The sequence below is a fragment of the Schistocerca piceifrons genome, chromosome 2, assembly GCF_021461385.2.
Source record: "Schistocerca piceifrons isolate TAMUIC-IGC-003096 chromosome 2, iqSchPice1.1, whole genome shotgun sequence".
NCBI classification, from domain to species: domain Eukaryota; kingdom Metazoa; phylum Arthropoda; class Insecta; order Orthoptera; family Acrididae; genus Schistocerca; species Schistocerca piceifrons.
The window spans coordinates 444,181,202-444,199,130 of NC_060139.1; positions in this window are offsets into that span (position 1 = coordinate 444,181,202).

Below are 17,929 nucleotides of genomic sequence, written 5' to 3' on the forward strand. Positions count from 1 at the left end.
CAGCAGTTGCAGGAAGTGTTGGGGAGTGAGTACCACGTCACCAGCATTGTGAAGCCTAATGCAAGATTGGCTCAGGTGACTGTTAACATAGGTGGGTTATGTAGGGATTTTACTAAAAAGGATCAGGTTGTGATTGTGGGTGGGGCTGGTAATAGTATTGATAGGGATGGGGAGTATGACATAGATGGTGACCTGGAAAAGATAGCCACTCGGACTGGCAACACGAATGTGCATTTCGTGGGACTGCTTCAGCGTCACGATCGGCCTCATCTTAATACAACCGTCAGGCGTAATAACATGAGACTTGGGGGTGCGATGATGACAAAAGGCATGGGTCACATTTCAGTGGTGTCGGTGGTGTCTATCAGCAGGACGGGTTCCACTAGACACGGCCTACACCTCAACAGGTATGGGAAGGGGAGGTTGGCAAAGCTTATAGGTGACAGCATAGATGGGGTTGGTGGGATCACTCATGGGAAAATTCCTATGGTAGTGGGTGTTAGAGCTGCACCTTTTTTAGATTGAAGTAAGCTGATAGGTATTCCTGCTTAAGGGAAGTCTCTTTAACAACGGAACCACTTTCGACAAAGCTTAGGTATCTGAGTAATGAGGGAATTAGTATGTTTCATTAAATATGTAAGGTATTAGAGATAAAGTTAGTGAACTGCTTATAGATGTTGACTCTGAAATTATTGGTATATCTGAACACTTCTTAAATAAGGAGATAATTCAGAGGCTTCCTTTATCAGGATACAGTTTGGCTGGCAGCTTTTCTAGGAGCTCTTTGCGATTTGGGAAAGTAGCCATGTATGTGAAAAACGGCATCCCATTTGAGTCAATTGATGTTTCAAAGTATTGCACTGAAAAGGTGCTTGAATGTTGTGCAGGTGCGGTTAAATTTAGTGGAGCTAAACTTCTAACTGTTGTTATTTGTAGATCCCCAGACTCCGATTTCACAACATTTTTGCTAAACTTAGGAGAGACAGCATTGGTCGTATTTTTTTTTTATTTTTTTTTTTATTTTTTTTTTATTAACCGCAAAATCGATTTTCGGTCACTTAGTGACCATCCTCAGTGCTGTAATATACAATGTAAATTGGTAGGCACTGGTGTCAACAAGCTTATAGCGATCACATAAACTCGCTCTAAGCTTGTTGACACCAGTGCCTACCAATTTACGTTGTATATTACAGCACTGAGAATGGTCACTAAGTGACCGAAAATCGATTTTGCGGTTAATAAAACAAAAAAAAAATACGACCAATGCTATCTCTTCTTATAAGTATATCCATTATCTGGTCGTGGTGCACAGGACACTCCATGGAGTCGCCAATCCATATTTTTGCTAAAGCTAGAGGAGGTTTTTGATTCACTTTATAGGAAATATAAAAATTAGTTATATGTGGTGACTTCAATATTAATTGTTTAAGTGACTGTGCAAGGAAAAGGATGCTGGTAGACCTCCTTAATTCATATAATCTTATGCAAACCGTATTCTTTCCAACAAGAGTGCAAGGGAACAGTAGAACAACCATAGACAACATTTTTGTTCATTCCTCATTACTAGAAGGGCACTCTGTTAGCAAAAAGGTGAATGGGCTTTCAGATCATGATGCACAAATTTTAACTCTAAAAGATTTTTGTGCTGCAACACATGTTAAATGTTACCAACTTTTTAGGAAAGCTGATCCAGTTGCTGTAGAGACCTTTGTAAACCTTATCAAGGTACAAGAGTGGCAAGATGTTTATAGTGCTGATACAGTAGACGATAAATATAATGCTTTCCTCAAGACTTTTCTCGTGCTCTTTGAAAGCTGCTTTCCGTTAGAACGTTCAAAACAGGGTACTAGCACAAACAGGCAGACTGGATGGTTGACTAAAGGGATAAGAATATCTTGTAGAACAAACTGGGAATTATATCAAAACGTTAGAAACAGTCAAAATATAAATGCAGCAGCTCATTACAAACAGTGCTGTAAGGTGCTTAAAATGTTATTAGGAAGGCAAAAAGTATGTGGTATGCAGATAGAATAGCTAAGTCTCAGGATAAAATTGAAACTATATGGTCAGTCGTATAGGAAGTGGCTGGTCTGCAGAGACAAGTCGAGGATATAGAATCAGTGCATAGTGAGAATGTCCGTGTTACTGATAATTCGCATATATGTACAGTATTTCATAATCAGTTTCTGAATATAGCAGGTGAACTAAATAGAAACCTAGTCCCAACAGGGAATCACATAGCGCTCTTAGAAAAAAGTGTTCCGAGACTGTTACCTGAAATGCTCCTCCATGAAACTGACAAGAGGGAGATTAAGTTAATAATTAAATCACTAAAGACCAAGAAATCTCATGGATATCTAGCAGAATACTGAAGTATTGTTCTATGTATGTTAGCCCAGTAGTTAGCCATATCTGTAACTTTTCCTTTAGGAGTGGTCGGTTTCCTGACTTAAAGTACTTGGTAGTGAAGCCACTTTATAAAAAGGGAGACAGGGATAATGTTGACAATTTTAAACCTATTTCTATGCCATCGGTGTTTGCTAAAGTTATCGAGAAGGTTGTATATACAAGGTTACTGGAGGCTTTAAATTCACATAATTTGCTGTCTAATGTACAGTTTGGTTTTAGAAATGGTTTAACAACTGAAAATGCTATATTCTCTTTTCTCTGTGAGGTTTTGGACGGATTAAATAAAAGGTTGCGAACGCTCGGTGTTTCCTTAGATTTAACGAAGGGTTTTGACTGTGTTGACCACAAAATATTACTGCAGAAGTTGGACCATTATGGAGTAAGGGGAGTAGCTTACAATTGGTACGCCTCTTACTTTAAGAACAGAAAGAAGGTAATTCTCAGCAATATTGAGAGTGGTAGTGATGTTCAGCCCCAATGGGGCACTGTTAAGTGGGGGGTATTCCCCAAGGGTCAGTGCTGGGGCCACTGCTGTTTCTTATTTATATAAATGATATGCCTTCTAGTATTACATGTGATTGAAATGGATCTGAGCACTATGGGACTTAACATCTGAGGTCATCAGTCCCCTAGAACTTAGAACTACTTTAACCTAACTAACGTAAGAACATCACACACATCCATGCCCGAGGCTGGATTCGAAACTGCGACCGTCGCGGTCACGCGGTTCCAGACTGAAGCGCCTAGAACCGCACGGCCACACCGGCCGGCACAGGTGATTCAAAAATATTTCTGTCTGCTGATGACACCACCTTCGTAGTGAAGGATCTTGTGTGTAATATTGAAACAGTATCAAATAATGTAGTTCATGATATAAGTTCGTGGCTTGTGGAAAATAATTTGATGCTAAATCACAGTAAGACTCAGTTTTTATAGTTTCTAACTCACAATTCAACAAGAACCGATATTTTGATCAGACAGAATGGCCATATTATAAGCGAGACGGAACAGTTCAACTTCCTAGGCGTTCAGATAGATAGTAAGCTGTTGTGGAAAGCCCATGTTCAGGATCTTGTTCAGAAACTAAATGCTGATTTATGTACCATTAGAACAGTATCTGAAATAAGTGATAGTTCAACACGAAAAGTAGTCTACTTCGCATACTTTCATACGCTTATGTCGTATGGTATTATTTTTTGGGTTATTTCTTCTGATTCAAAAAGGGTATTTTTGGTTCAAAAACGGGCTGTTCGAGCTATATGTGGTGTTAAGTTCGAGGACTTTCCTTGTCGACCCCTATTCAATAGTCTGGGAATTCTGACATTGCCCTCACAGTATATATTTTCTTTAATGTCGTTTGTTGTTAGCAATATTAGCTTATTCCCAAGAGTTAGCAGCTTTTACTCAGTTAATACTAGGCAGAAATCAAATCTGCATGTGGAATGTACTTCCTTGACTCTTGTGCAGAAAGGAGTGCAGCATTCTGCTGCGTTCATTTTCAATAAGCTACCACAAGAACTCAAAAATCTTAGCAGTATCCCAAACACTTTTAAGTCTAAACTGAAGAGTTTCCTCATGGCTCACTCCTTTTGTTCTGTCGAGGAGCTCCTGGAAGAGCTGAAAAATTAAGCAAATTCCAGTGTTACATTGTTGATTTTATTTATTTGAACTTACGACTTGTTGCCTGAATATGTTTCTTATATTTCATTTTATCTGTTTCTACTATCGTGTTATAATTTCATGTATTGCCTCGTTCCATGACCATGGAGACTTCTCCTTAAATTTGTCCCACGGAACAATAAATAAATAAATAAAATAAAAATGAATACTTCAATGTGTTAAATGACTATACAGAGTTAGTTCAAAGAATAACAGCTTTTGAAAGTAAATTCCACTAAGAAAGACGTTTTCTTGAAGTATAAAAAGTGTGTGATTCAGTATATAAGTATCTTAGTATTGAAGTTTGTTTATTATAGAAAATTATTTTCTATTTGTCCACCCTGGTCAATTTTCTTAGCATCCCTGAAGTTATCTACTGGTAATTTTCTCTTTTAAAAACGTAATGTATAGGGGTGTAGCAGTCAAAAGAAATTCCAATGTTTGCACCAACATTGTTTACGTGGAGTAGTATTTATTTGAAGAACCAAATTAAACAGTAGGAAATTCATACTTCTGCTTTTCCAATTCTTCCCTGTTTCACTACCTGGATAGTCTGGCGACAATTGGTACATGTTTTAAACCACTAAATAAACTTGGAATTGCGTTGTCCTAGCTTCAGTATAGTATTATTCGTACTGCGTTTCTATTTAACCATTGGGTAAAATATTAGGAAAAACACTGAATACTCTGATTTACTTATCCGTTAGACACAACATACGGTCAAATCTTGTAAAAAGCGTAACTCCATTGACCAGCTTTTCCTGTTAACAGGACTATCCTCCCTTAGCGCGATTTTTTGAGTGGTTGAAGCGTTTCCAGAGTAGCCGAGGAGACGTTGAAGATTACTCACACCTGGGACGCCCTTTAACATAATAAATGGATAATATCAGAAAGTAAATAATTTGGTACGAACTGATCGTCGGTTGAGTATTCGATCGATTGTTGAAACTTTAGGAATTGACAAAAATGCGTAAGGAAAACTTAACAAAACCAGTTTAACTTGAGAAAAGTGAGTGCAAAACTGGTGCCGAAAATTCACACTATCGGACAGAAAGAAGCTTGTAAAAGTGTTTGTACTGGCACATTGAATACCATTAAAAATGACCGTAATTTCTTGGAAAGAGCAGCAACATGCGACAAATCTTGCTTTTTCACTTATGATTCAGAAATAAGAGCCAATCGATGAAATGGAATGGCCCAACTTTACTGAGAGCGAAAAAAGCATCAATGAGCAAATCAAGATTCAAAGCGATGATGATCGCTTTTTCCGCTATTCATGGAGTTGTGCATCTTCACTGGGCTCTTGAAGGTCAGAGTATTAATAAACATTGCTATCGTGAGGTTCTTGCTCAAATGCATGAGAAAATAAGAAAAAAAGACCCGAATTGTGGAACAACACATCAGGGAGTCTGCACCAAGACAACACATCGGCTCATGCCTCATTGTCTATTAGAGGTCTCTAACGAAGTACAGAACCCCAGTGTTAGATCACCCACGTCAGTCGGCTGGCCTAGCACCATTTGACTTTTATCTTTCCCACAAGGTCAAATCTACATTGAAAGGAAAATGATTTCAGTCCATTGAAGTAATTAAAGAAAAAGCGGCACGCGTCATCAAGGAGCTCAACGAAGAAGACATCCCGCACTGTTTCTGTCAGTGGAAAATTCACATGGAGCGTTGTGGGGATGGAGGAGTGGAGTGTATTGAAGGTGACAATAACTAAATATATATGTTTTTCACATAAAACGTTTTACAGCAATACTCTCGTTATTTTATATATTTTATAACCGCAGTTCGTGCTACTTCCACCAACATGCGCCTCACGAAATGACCACGACGAGAAAATCAGAAATTGCTGCTCCTACGGAGACTTACGACACTGTTTCTGCCCACGCAACATTTGTGAAACAGGGAAAGGGGAAAATGATAGTGGTACCAAAGGTAACCTCCATCAGACACAGTGACTCGCAGAATACAGATATAGATGTAAGATTTAGAAACACTCGATAATGTAAAGTGCACACTTAAACAGTACTTCACTAGACTCTTTACGTCTTTGATTACTTGCTAAGTAGCTGCCAATCAGGTCATCAGTTTCCCACCAGAGCCTTTGAATTCACTTGATCCGGCTCAGATGAATTCAGCCTTTTAACCAGTGTAGGGTTTCCTCTTATTTTACTGTGAAATGTAGCAACAGCACAAGCCTGTGTATGAACGTTATGGGCGCTGCTGCTCAAGCCACATTATTGAAGGGAGAGAGAAAAATTTCGCTAACAGATAACACAGTACGTGTTATTTGGTAGCAACAAGAGAATGTTTCATTTTGAACAACTGAGAACAGTTCTAAATTTATAAATGTTATGTATGAAAATATTTCATTAGTTTGAGAACGACTCAAGTAATGGTTTGACTATCTGAAAAATGCTCCTATCGGAGCAAAAAAATGGAGAATATGCTTTTTATTAGATGACTGCAAAGTTGGATACCAGCTGCCTCATTCTACCTCCCCCAACATCACTAAAAAGTTTCGCAAAAATATTGGCATGTGAACATATTCGCACTCTTGTTGACATGCAGCCTACCTCCAACTCCTACAAGTTGCTCTAACTGTAACTCACTCACACCCACTAGTCCATCGCAGCAAGTCTCTTACCCACCCACTCCCAGTTGCCACTCTCACTCACTCATTACCTTTGTGGCTCTCCATCTGTCACTGTCTCCTGTCTCACAACCACAGTCGCCTTCGTTCCGTCCTACTATAACTGTTTAATGTCACTATCACTATCTCCCTCTTGCTCTCTCTTACTTTTACTATCTCATTCACTCCTTCCCAATGTTACAGTCTCTTCTCACCGTCACTATCTCTCTCTTCCTCGTGTCACTGTCATAGACTCTCTCTCATTATCACTGGTTCTCACCCACTTCTGCTTCCTCCTGTTCATTCTTCTCTCACTACCACTATACACTTCACAATTTTCCTAGCACTGTTCTCTCACTGTCTACTATATTTCACTCCCACTGTGTCCCTCACTTTCTCTCACACTGCCTTCGTCTCCTTCGCTCTTTTTACATCACAACCACTGTCTGTCATCCTCCAGTATTTGTTACTTCTCCATCTCTTTCCCACTGCCACTGGTTCCTTCTCCCACAGTATAAAAAGCGCTAAGAAGTTCACATGCCAATATTTTTGCGAAAAATTTTGACGGTTCTGAGGAAGGTAGAATGAGGCGGATTGTACCCCACTTTTCACTCAGCGTCTATTAGTAAAAAGGAACATACTCGTCCGTTTTGTTCTCCGATAGGAACATTTTTCAGCAGGTTCCTTTTTTTTTTCCTGCCACAGCAGGGCATGTCACTCATATAAATAGAACTTTGAGTCTGTAAAATTTTGACAATTTACTTACGTGAAACTAAGAAAACCTATTTTACACCTCAAACCGGATGTTACAAGCACCAAAATTTTCCATTAGCTTCAGTACTATAACGCGGAGTTCCCAAAACCCTTCTGATGATAACTGAGACACTGTAAATCATATTTCTCCTTGCTAAGCCACTTTATAAACTACCTTTTCGCCTCACATCGTATTTTACGAGCGTATTTTATATGCACAAGTAGAGCAACTTTCAACCTCTCTATCTCGAAAATGGATAGAGATATCACAAAAATTTTAAAGTCCTCGAGATCGGGATCATAGGAATATATCGTAAAACGTTCAGCTGTTTGTTGTGCACAACCGTCTTGGAATCCGCGACTGGGGTTTGGTGCCGAAAAAAAAACATATTTTCAAAGTTTTAGGCCCACAGGTAATAAAGATTTGACGAATTATACCCCCAAAATTTTCGCCAGTGCATCATTCATTCATTCATTCATCACTGGTATATCAGTGAATTTAAATCAGGGGATGTCACGAATGTACCTGCCATCATCGATCACTTTATTTAATAAGTTTTATGTGAATATTTTACTTATACAAGTAGTTTAATTTTGAATCTTTCTATCTTAGGAACGGATAAAGATACCAAGAAAATTTTGAAGGCAGTTCGAGATCGGGATCTTAGGTATGTATCGTAAAAATTACAGGCATTTTCTGTGCATAGTCGTCTTGGAATACGTGTCTTTTGTTTTGTCCGCCGCTGACGGCGGAAAAATGATAAACACTTTTTTTGGGTTTTCTCAGGAACGGCCCATGAATTTACTCAAATGAATCATTCATTCATTCATTGATTTGTTAATTCACAGGTATATCCGTCAGTTTAATTAAATCACGGATTTATCGCGGGTATGCCCATCACCAATCAAGCTACTTCACTTCCAAGTGCATATTTTACGTGAACGAGTAGGGTAACTTTGAACCTCTGTATCTGCGAGAGGGATAAAGATATCAAGAAAATTTTCGATGTTGTTCGAGATTGAGATCTTAGGAATATGTCGTAAAAACTTCAGCCATTTCCTCTACATAGCCATCTTGGAATCCTCAACTGGGTTTTGAACCGCTAGTGACTGCGAAAATACAGAACAGCTCTTTTTAGGGCTTCCCAAGGAACTATATTTCGAAGACAAGGCCTCCATGAGCATCCATCCCACCGTCGACCACATGAAATGCAAAAAGAACCAACCGATTTCCTCGATTTGTCTAAGCAGAAGGAAGTGTGTAATATTCATACTTTGACTCTGCGTTGTAGGACAGTGACACAAAGACGATCCCTCTGTTGGGTATACGAATGATCCCTAGCCCAAGGACTACCAAAACACTTGAGCTTACCGTTTTGTCACGAATAGAACCCGAGCTTTGAGCACCGCAAAATCACGTTCTCATGCAGGGTATTTTAGAACGTATTGGTAAGCTTGCTGTCGGAGGCATACCCACAAGGAACAAATACTTTCAAAAGTGTTGTTGTTGTGGTCTTCAGTCCTGAGACTAGTTTCATGCAGCTCTCCATGCTAATCTATCCTGTGCAAGCATCTTCATCTCCCAGTACCTACTGCAACCTACATCCTTCTGTATCTGTTTAGTGTATTCATCTCTTGGTCTCCCTCTACGATTTATACCCTCCACGCTGCCCTCCAATACCAAATTGGTGATCCCTTGATGCCTCAGAACATGTCCAACCAACCGATCCCTTCTTCTAGTCAAGTTGTGCCTCAAACTTCTCTTCTCCCCAATCCTATTCAATATCTCCTCATTAGTTATATGATCTACCAATCTAATCTTCAGCATTCTTCTGTAGCACCACATTTCGAAAGCTTCTATTCTCTTCTTGTCCAAACTGGTTATCGTCCATGTTTCACTTCCATACATGGCTACACTCCATACAAATACTTTCAGAAATGACTTCCTGACACTTAAACCTACACTCGATGTTAACAAATTTCTCTTCTTCAGAAACACTTTCCTTGCCATTGCCAGTCTACATTTTATATCCTCTCTACTTCGACCATCATCAGTTATTTTGCTCCCCAAATAGCAAAACTCCTTTACTACTTTAAGTGTCTAATTTCCTAATCTAATTCTTTCAGCATCACCCGACTTAATTCGACTACATTCCATTATCCTCGTTTTGCTTTTGTTGATGTTCACCTTATATCCTCCTTCCAAGACGGTATCCATTCCGTTCAACTGCTCTTCCAAGTCCTTTGCTGTCTCTGATAGAATTACAATGTCATCGGCGAACCTCAAAGTTTTCATTTCTTCTCCATGGATTTTAATACCTACTCCGAATTTTTCTTTTGTTTCCTTTACTGCTTGCTCAATATACAGATTGAATAACATCAGGGAGAGGCTACAATCCTGTCTAACTCCCTTCCCAACCACTCCTTCCCTTTCATGTCCCTGGAATTTATAGGATTCCGTGAAGTTGTGGGGGAGTGCATGTGGGTACTACAAACAGAACTGTCAGAAAACTACTCCAAGATCACAAGGGCAATTGCAAAAGAGGGGAGACTGACAGATCAGCTGTTGCGGAACATGCTTTACAGTCAGGAGACCACCACATTCATTTTGATGGGACTCAAGTACTCGCAGCCACAAGCGGATACCACGAAAGGCTATACAGAGAAGCATAGAAAATGTGAAACACCCCAGGAATTTCAGTAGGAAGGAGGAGGGCGTGAAATTTAATGAAATTTGGATTCCGGTGCTGAAGATGTGTACACGCTTCCACCACAGAATGATGGTAATAGTGGACAACGGCAGTCGACAACGGCCAATTGCACTCGCGTATTCAAAACGTGCGACGTCACGCTACTGAGCGGGAGCTCGCGGCAGCGGGAAGACAAGGTGTCCCAGCTGCGCGGGGTAGCCGTGCGGTCTTGGGCTCCTTGTCATGGTTCGCGCTGCTTCCCCCGTCGGAGGTTCGAGTCTCCCTCAGGCATGGGTGTGAGTGTTGTCCTTAGCGTAAGTTAATTAAAGTTATATTAAGTAGTGTGTAAGCTTAGGGACCGATGACCGCAGCAGTTTGGTCCCATAGGAACTTACCACGAATTTCCAAAACAATTTGTCCATTTACAGTGCTGAAGCCGGGTGTCTATCATACATACGAAAATGGTTGGAGCAGCACAAAGTCCAAAAGGTATAACTTTAAACTCATAGAGGCCGTTAGACGTTATGAAGGCAGTTTCTCTCCGGTCAGTGTCATAAACCTCCATCTGCCACTAGCCTGTCTGCATCTCCATAGTTCAGCAATACTTTGCTCCTTTCAAGCAATCTTCGTGATTTTATTCAGTCGTCAGCAGTCGAAGCAGTCGCCATGTACCATCCTTCTTCTTCACGAGTGCCACCGTAAGGACTTAAGGACTCCCTGAGAATCCATTCATGTTGAAAGGGGCCAATAGATCACACTTTGATTAAAGCTGTTGGAACCTTGTCCCACAATGTATTGTCAGCAACTTGTTACTTCCATTATTTCTTTTTGCTTTCTTCATGGTAACTTAACTTGCTGAGTCTCTGATAAGGAGGAATACATGGATGTACGTTTATTTATTTTTTTTCTTGATCCCCCTCATCCCTAATTCCTTTCCCACCAATGTGTTTGTATGTGCGGCTGTGTAACTGAGAGAAAACGAATGTTGTGAGACACACTCCTTGGTAGCTGAGGGTACCATAGTGTCACTGGGCTCTAGTACCAATTTATCTTTTCAACTGCTTGACGTAGGACCAGAGACACTGCTCTGTGGCAGGAAATGAAAGCTCCGCCCGGTACAAAATGCGGATATTGGCAACAGGAGCCTCTGCCTTCCCCCGCCAGCCCTCTAGGATAGAGGCACAGTAGAGCCAATGCTTTTGGGTCACTGTCCGGCCGGAGTTGGAAGTTATGGATGTGTTTACCTGCTCTGTTCTTAGGTCGCGAGCAAAGTATTCTATAAAGTTATCTCGACTTGACATTTTTGTTAGTTCAGATCGGTTGTTCATCACAACAGTCCATAATATAGGCGAATAGTGATTATTCAGCATTTTTGGCGTAAAATCTTGTGATTGAAGGTACCTTGTGTAACATGCTTTGTTGTGATAAGTGGCCGTTAGGTCCAAGGTCTATGTTAAAATCTGTAGTGTGAGATTAACTGACGTAATTTACGAGAGATTCAATATTCCTTGTATCCGCGAATTGCATTTTATTTATTTGTTTGACCTATATTTAGTTGGTATTTCCGTTGTATGACTGATATATTCTGGCAGTCCATCACCGTCTGTGCTTGACGTTCATGCTGCTTCATTTTAACAATATTAATTGCACCGACTTTTTCTTTCTGAGTTCAATGAATCTAGATGCGCCCAACTTTTGACGGAGTTATAAGAATTCTGCTAACATCTATTGTCCCCCCCCCCCCTCCGCGCCCTATTGTAAATGTACACACTACCATAAAACTAACCGAGGTGTTAATAAAGAAGAGGAATGATTACCCACGTTTATGGAAGGTATCTGGCCTTTTATATGACAGTAATGAATTCGTGTGGGCACAAACTCATACCTCTGTCTTCCTCCGCAACTTGCACTTGGTCTTACGTCCCAGCTTTATCAAATCCTAGCAGATTAATTGCCACATGAATCCCTTGTATATGTCACGTGTGTCAATCTGGTATGAGGGCCGTCTAGTTCCCTATAGCCTGATAAATCAGACTGCACATGATTAAGTTAGCCGGCCAGAGTGGCCGTGCGGTTCTGGGCGCTACAGTCTGGAGCCGAGCGACCGCTACGGTCGCAGGTTCGAATGCTGCCTCGGGCATAGATGTATGTGATGTCTTTAGGTTGGTTAGGTTTAAGTACTTCTAAGCCTAGAGGACTGATGACCTCAGAAGTTAAGTCGCATAGTGCTCAGAGCCATTTGAACCATTTGATTAAGTTATAGCCCTGCTCTCGTATTCAAAAATGGTTCAAATGACTCTGAGCCTTATGGGACTTAACATCTGAGGTCATCAGTCCTCTAGGCTTAGAACTACTTAAACCTAACCAACCTAAAGACATCACACATATCCACGCCCGGTGCAGGATTCGAACCTGCGGCCGTAGCAGCAGCGCGGTTCCGGACTGAAGCGCCTAGAACCACTCGGCACAACTCTCGTATTCCCGACTAAATATGTTGTTACCTAAATGAACAGCACCATTACCAACTGTAACAGATATTTATGAAATAGCGGAGGGATCATGACATGTACAGTAATAAATCATCCACGTAACTCATGTAACTTTTGTTATCAGTAAATGATCGTTAAGCTTCTTCGCCTTTTCCATGTTCTTGTCATTTTTAATGGCATCCGGTAAAAGAACAATAATGATCCTCCCCTTGCTCCCAGATATTCTGTCGTTCAGTCAGCGACACTTTATATGAGCGCTAATTGGTGGATGATCCCCAGTGTAAATACGCTTTATACCACGGGCCACTTGATCAGGCTTTTTTGCAGTTCCTATTTGGAAGCGTCCGAAAATTGACGCAGAATGGTTATCTCATTCGGTCAGGCCAGATACTATTGGCAGGTCAATAGTAGCCTCCTCGCCTGCATGGTCTTTAGTGACAGCTGAGCAGAATTCTTCATCGATGACGCTAAGCTGCCCTTCATAGACTGGTTCAGCTGCCCCTAAGCGAATTAGTCGTGGGTGTTCGTGACAGTTATCGATCCAAAGTTCTCTTGGCGAACTACAATGCTTATGATATTCTCTGGCACGTATATTTCTTTTGTGAGCTTGAGTAGGTTTCTGCAATTGACAAAAGCTTCCCAGTTATGACTGGAACTCGGTTCGTTGATGATGGCGGGTTATCAATGTCTTCAATGGAAAACAATGACCCAGAGCAATCTTTTTTATTTATGATTGTTGGACCAGCTTTGTCAGCCTGGAGCTCTGATCTTCCACGTTCTATGACTGCTTATGATGGTGCAAGAAATGCTGTCAGAAAATAACGCCATGATTACATTCTCTGTTCAGACGAGGATAACATCATGGCTACATTCTCTGTTAAGACGACAAATTCGAAGGATTGTTCTTGCAATACACGATCCTGTGGGTTGGACGAATTTCCCATTAGAGACTTTCAGCACAGTCTTCTTTAGCTCACAACAATTAGCATCTGACGTTGCAGAAAAGGGGTCCCCTGAGCTAACACCTGGACAGGTTGACCTTCGATGATAATTTCAGTGATGTTTTCTGACATGCTAATGGCCGTCGTCCATCCAGGAATTGTATCTGTGGTGGCCTCACCTCTGTAGACGGTCGCCTCGCTTAGTTTTCCTGAAATCGGCGGCAAGGCGAGCAGCTGGTACCTCTGTTTCACGACGGGGAACAGCTGCGTGTGATATGTGGGAATGACTGCGTGCAGGGGAAGGCCATGAGTTTCGTCCCATAGGTCGACTATAGTCGTCTGCAGTTAGCTGACATGAATAGAACAGTTACGAAGGTTAAGATCTGCTGGCGTAGTAGCCGTCCAAAACTCGTCTTCTCTCTCTGCAGTATCGCACAACGGGTCCAGGGCGTCCGCAGTGGAAAATCGCCAGCGTTTTGCCTTCGGTCTGGTCTTCTGTGGGACGTTATTCTTGGCAGAGGATATGGTTGTACCTACGTTGGTCGGATGCTGCATTGTTGTTTGAAGACTGCGTCTACGTCAAAGTTGGCCAAGTCAATTCCTCCTTATGTGTTCGACTGGTGGCGGAGATTCGCACTACAGACTGACACAGCGTATTCAACATTCTCTACTACCTCATGACACGCAGGGTAGACATTCATAGCTGTTATCTCCTGCTTAGTCGGTCCAACAATTCTGGTTGTCATAAAATGCTGTATCTCTTCTCACTACCTGGTGTATGACGGGGGAGTTTGAGGTGGTCTTCTACAACTTCCCTCTGGAGTCAGTCATACCTCCTTAGCCCTACTATTTTTCTGTTGCATTTCCTCGATGTGCTGGCACCACTTGATGAATTCAGCGATTGTCCTGACATGCTTTATGTGAGTTAACGAGCATTTCGCTCTCATTTAAATACATGGCCGAAAAATTGAGCCTTCAGGAATTGTGAAACGAACCCTGTCATCCAGAAGCGCGTGGCACAAAGATTGCAGATTCGCCACGAGATGGGGAAATTCATAGACGTCAATTTGCTGAATAAGGCCTAAGCGCTGTAGTGTGCGAGTGAGACAGACGAGAACCTACATCATAGGAAAATCCCGTACAAGCCGTTTGTGGCCAGGGAGACGTAGCAGTGTTAAATATGGTGGACCTAAGGTCGACCATAAAGGGAAACATTTATGAAAACTATTCAATTCTGTAGTAATTCGGGGAATGGAGCCACAGTAATTTTAATGTACCATCCTTCATAAATTTCCGTGGTGATCCAAATAAAACTTTAATATTGATCATATCTATAATAGTTTAGGATTTAAGGTTAAAGTGAAATTAACAAGTTTTCTAACAAAGATCTGAATGTTAAAATCTGAACGCTTTGACAAATGTTGTAAATATCAACTCTCTAACTTTATTGGTTTAAAAGATACAGTAAATTTAAATTATCTGTATTTTCAGTTAAGCATCAGATATCATTTCCTCCACACAAGACACACTGAACGATGACAGCATGACACCTTATTGAATCATAAGGTAATAGAATACTTGTTCTAAAGTTTAGTGCATAATAGTTACTTTTGTTCTTTATTTATTTATTTATTTATTTATCAGAAAGCACATTGGTGCAAGGCTACTGGCCGTGAAATTCAAAGTTAAGACGGAAACTGTATTGGTTTTGTGTAAAGGAATTTAACGTTTATTATGTAATGGATATTATTGTTACTTTATTTAGAACATGAAAGTGATCAAGCTTTGATTATTTAAATATATTAAAATGTAAAATAATGTAGAATAAGCCGTAGCCAATGAGATGGACGGCTTCGGGAGCACCGTTCAGTGGAGCGAGGATGTTCGGCGCCCGGGAAACGCGGCGGGTGACAGGCAGAGGGACAGTTTGGTCTAGACACCGAAGGGTACAGTGCTGGTGGAGACGCGAAAGCGGACGGTCGGTCTTTAGGCAGCTAGGAAGTGAAACAACTTAGAAAATTCCTCGGTGTGGTATCGCGGGACTTTGTCTCTGAGCGGTGAGCAGCCGCGCGCCTGGTGTGAACTTTTAAGTTTTCTCGTAGTTAACGAACGGAATATTTGATTTGTAATTCGCGATGCGCGTGTAATGTGACACGTGCAGTTCAACCCCTAGACGAGTTTGAGCCAAGACATTTCGACGAAGGGGAACCGCATGCGAGCCCGAAAATCTTTGGGATGTTAGTTCGCATTTACCAGGAGAGGTTTGTACATGTGTACTGGAACTCCATTCTTCAAATGTCAGCTCCTGTCATACTTACATTCACAGTGTGTAATGCCAAAACATTCTGTAGGTAGGACTGCGTTATTTCCCCTTGACGGTGCGCGCTGTTCTTCATCAATTCTTCCGCTAAGCGGGCTTGCTGCTGGTCCTCGACAAACGTTTTCTTCTGTTCAGCCTGGAATTTAACCCAGCTATTGAGCTTCTCTTCGCTGTTTTAGAATCATTGCTGGGTTTGTCGTCCAAGTAAAAGTACTCATTTGCCAAACACTCAAGTCAGATTGGTCAAACATTTTCCGCCATTTCGGCGAGTCCTGGGCAGCATCTCCGAAGAACAATGACAATTCGATAGCTCTTGAGAAGACCATTAAGTGATATAGCGTTCATTAATGTTGACGTTGAAGCCTGTTTTTAAAAAATTCGAGAAATATCTTAGAATTTGAGAGCACGGCTGCCGGAATCGGCATTAGTGGTACAGACATCGCCAAGCAGAGCCCTCGTGCTACACTGTGTCAGAATGTCAACACATTTGCCAGTTTAATTGGCTGCACTGCAGGCTGTTCATTTCTGCTTAAACATTCGTTGCTTGCAGACATGTACACCAATGAGGAGAAATTGGGTATACGACTTTTATATGGTGAACGTAAAAGAAATGCCGTAAAAACTTTGCAGCGTTATAGGCCCCGGATCGCCAATGTTCGACGCGCTAGGCAATTGCACGAATTATCAAGGCCCTAGTGCGGACAGGCTGCTTGAACGTCAAAAATTAGACAAGAAAAAAGACTGCAACTGGCAGAGAACACAAATGGATCCATGCTGTGGAGCGCTACATATTCCCAAGGAATGTCGAATCAGCCAGACTTGTCATTCGCATCCTGCATTGACAGAATTTCAAATGGTTCAAATGGCCTTAAGCACTCATCTGAGGTCATCAGTCCCCCTGAGTTAGAACTACTTAAACCTAACTAACCTAAGGACATCACACACATCCATGCCCGAGGCAGGTTTCGAACCTGCGACCGTAGCAGCAGCGTGGTTCCGGACTGAAGCACCTAGAACTGTTCGGCCACAGTGGCCGGCGACAGAATTTCCGTCCCTGCCATTCGTCGCTACGTCACGCACTCGACGACCGTGATTTCGAACGTCGTACGGAATTCTGTCATTTGCCCGTCTGCAACTGAGAGACGACCCCATGTTTTTCCAAAGCGTGCTCTTTACCGACGAAGCAACGTTTACTAACCACGCTAATGTAAATTTGCATAACATGCGCTGCTGGGCAGCCGAAAATTGACACTGGTTTCGTCAGGTGCCACATCAACGGACGTGGAGAGTAAATGTATGGTGCAGCATCATAGGAAATTACATTGTGGGACCTTACTTCATCTCAGGCATTCTAAACAGACGTTCGTACACTTTTTGACGAACATCCAATTGGTTCTTCTAAGAGAGGTACCACTGGATATTCGACAGTGCGTGTGGCTGCAACACGACGGTTGTCCGGTTGTCCAGCTGACTCGTCCCCTGTTGCAACGACAATACTGAATGAGAACTTTTCTGGACGCTGAATAGGACGAAATTCTGTTTTCAAATGGCCTGCAAGGGCCCCACGATTTGACTTCTCTCGATTTCCTTCTTTGGGGAGCACTCAAAGACGCAGTCTATGTGGAAGACCCAACTACGACAGACGATATGTGTCGTCGAATCGCCAGTGCATGCTCTACCATTTCATCCATTGTAATTTCATCGTTCTTTCGAATGGCGATTGTAAATGTGCCTTTGAGTCCATGGTCAACAGTTTGAGCACATGCTTAAATAAAGGAGAACAGCTACTTTTTTAGAAAACGAAATTTGTGTCGTGATTTAGATGGTTACCAAAACATTGTTAGTAAATTGTTTATATCATTAACGTGTGTACGAAATTGCATCGCAATGTCAAATAAGTCGACAGCGTGTATTGCACGTAGCTGGTAACCTTGTCGTTGAGTACTTAGTTTCAGCATGAAACGAGGTTTCGTTAAGAAGAATATTGATTTCGCGGTGTACAGGTGGTCACCAAAATATTTTAAAAGAAT